The following is a 2,855-nucleotide window of genomic DNA, read 5'->3' on the forward strand; positions in this document are numbered from 1 at the left end:
CCTGGGGAACGGACCCGGGTCGCCGCTGGGCCAGTGGCGGTGCAGTTTGGTGCGGCGCGTGTTCTCCCAGCGCCGAAGGCTCGGAAACGCGGCCGGGTAGAGCAGCAGCAGCAGCGGGCAGTGCAGGATGAAGGAAATATGGACGAGAAAACGGTGTCGTTGGGGTGTGTTGAAGCCGCACAGCGCCGACAGCAGCCACGTCACGCAGCTGAGAAGCGGCGATTGTAGCGTGGTGGGACTGTCAGGGGCACGAACCTGGGGTAAGGGAGGAGGGGATGCAGTTGGGGGTTGCTATGGCTTACCCACCTGTTCATGCTGATGGCGCAGAGGTTGAGGATGGAAGCGGTGCACAGCATCACGTCCATGGGCTTGAGCGCATCGCAGAGGCTGGAGCTCAGCCACCACACACCTCCCTGGACCTGGACGTCCATCAGCGGAGCAACAAGACAAGGGCCATTGACCATTCCCAACTATGGTCCCACCGGGCCTCAGCTCTCTAGGCAGCAGGCTTGCACCCTGGTGGTGCTGTAGGATAAGCGCTGGACTGCTAGACACCAGGTCAGCAGTTCAAACCTGGCTTCCATTTAGTGGGGCAAAGATGAGACTACCTCCACCCATGAGGGTGGGAGACCCCATAGCAGGTCCATGAGGACCCTGGGAGACCCCATACCGGGTCCATGAGGACCCCAGGAGACCCCATACAGGGCTCATATGGCTCAGCGTTAATTGGATGGCGGCCACTTTGGTTTGCTTTTGGTTTTGCAGGGACTGAGGGAAAGAGGAAGCAGAGCCCGGCTCAGTCAGGCCCCCAGGATGCAGTCCCAGCCCTGCACCCCGACCCCCAACTTAGCCTCCCCTTCCCAGGACACTTGGACCTCTGCTGACCCAGACTTGGGGTGTCCAAGGGCCACCTGGGCTTAGCTGAGGACATCCAGCCTGGAGCCTGTCCCGTCGCCCCAGTCTCCTCCTCTGAGCGATGCTAAGCGTCAGCCTGGCTGGGTAACTCACTCTCAGTTCTGGGACTTTGGACAAATTCCTTCACTTCTGTTTCCTGTCTGTAAAAGGAGGGTAAGAATAGTTCCCACGTCAGCTGTCCTGCTGATAATGAGTTAACAAATGTGAAGAGATCACGCATGGGGAGCCTGTGACCCCCACGGAAAAAGGAACAGACGGTCACTTCCTCTTGTAAATCCCCTCTCAGTGATTTGGGACGATTAGGAGCTTAAGTCATTACGGGGTGACATCTGTGTGTGGCCAGGAGAGGGAAGATCATGTATGTCCTTGTCCTCCTGGCCTTGGCCCAGCTCTAGCCTGGAATAGTGATGTCCATCTGAAAACTCCAGCTCCTCACCCCCACAAGCCAGAACAACACATTCCCAGGCTAGCCTTAAGCAACTTTTCTCCACCCAAACTCAGAGCAGCAAAGTGGACTCAGTACAGGCTAGGCCTGGTCTCGGGGTCCCTGAACCCCAGGGTTCTCAGCAGACGCTCAGACCCGCCCTACCCCGCCCCTCTCCTTGATTCTGGTGCCCCATCCAGATCACCCATCTGTCCCCTGCAGTGGCCACAAGTCTCCTATTCTGTGCTGAGTCCTTCCATGTGTGTGTCCCTCCCTGGCTGGGCCTCACTGGCTCTGTGCAGTGAGGTGTAGGTATTTGCCCACGTCAAGGCCCCTGGTGCTGCAGCTGCTGGCTCCTCTAGAAAGCTGGATCCAGCTGAGGACCAGGGTTCAGAGAGGGAGACGCTGGACTGACAAAGTGGCCTGTTCTTGGGGTCACTGGTGGGAAGGATTGAAGCTTTTCTTAGACAAGCAGAGGCTAAGATGGGAAGGAGAGAAGAGGGACGGACGGACCATGAGGTGGGGCTCCAGTGGCCCTTGCAGCTGCCCCAGTTCAAGATTCCTGAAAAGCCAAAGGGCTCCTCTCCCACCCCCAGCGAGCAGGTGGAGGCAGCGTGGCCCAGTGCCGGCTCACCTGGGAGTAGAAAAACAGCGGAAACACCAGGATGAAGTAGTTGGTGGGCGTCAGCAGGGAGCGCTCGGACAGAAGCCGATGCACAGAAGCGAGTTCCCCAGGAGCACCGCACCGATGAGGAGCACGTTCCCCTGCCAGAGCGGCTGCCGCCACCGCAGTCCCTGCGCCCGCCCTGTAACTCCACAGCAGCCTGGTCAAGTCCTCTGCGGTGCAGTTCCCCAAGGCACGCCCTCCCCATGCAACCCGGCAGGTGCTCAGCACCACGAACAGCGCCCGCCTGAGCCCACCCGCTTGAGCCCCCTGTTTGCTCCCCACATTTCCAACCCTTCCTCAGCTCAGCGGATTTTCAGCACACCCTGCAATTTACCCATCTTGGATTATTGGGTGGGGGAGACATTCAAGTGGACAGTGGGTCCAAGAGATGGAAGTGATTCGCCCTAGGCTGCACAGGGTGGTCTAACACACAGGAGGGGTGATGGACGGTTCAGACCCAGACATGCAAACCCTTTTAGCCATCTAAGTTGGGGCCAGTGGCTTCACTAAGGAGGTGAGGGAGTGTGGATCCCACTGGCTACCACTGTCAGAGGGGGTAACACACACACACACACAAATGAGACTGTTTGTAAAATGTGCAGTGTTTCAGCAGAAATTTGTTTTATAAAAATGTTCCTATAGTTAGTTATACCAACAAACACTTTTTGTAAGCTCAGCTTACATGTATGGCTATACCTTAAAAACAACTATAGCAAACAAACCCACACCGTTGAGTTCACTCAGACTTAAAGTGCAGACTGTGGAACAGACCATCAATTACTCATATGCAAATTCAAACTGAAGCTGAAGAAAATGAAAACAAGTCCACGAGAGCCAAAATATGACCTT

Source organism: Chrysochloris asiatica, unplaced genomic scaffold (genome assembly GCF_000296735.1).
Source record: "Chrysochloris asiatica unplaced genomic scaffold, ChrAsi1.0 scaffold00439, whole genome shotgun sequence".
NCBI classification, from domain to species: Eukaryota; Metazoa; Chordata; class Mammalia; order Afrosoricida; family Chrysochloridae; genus Chrysochloris; species Chrysochloris asiatica.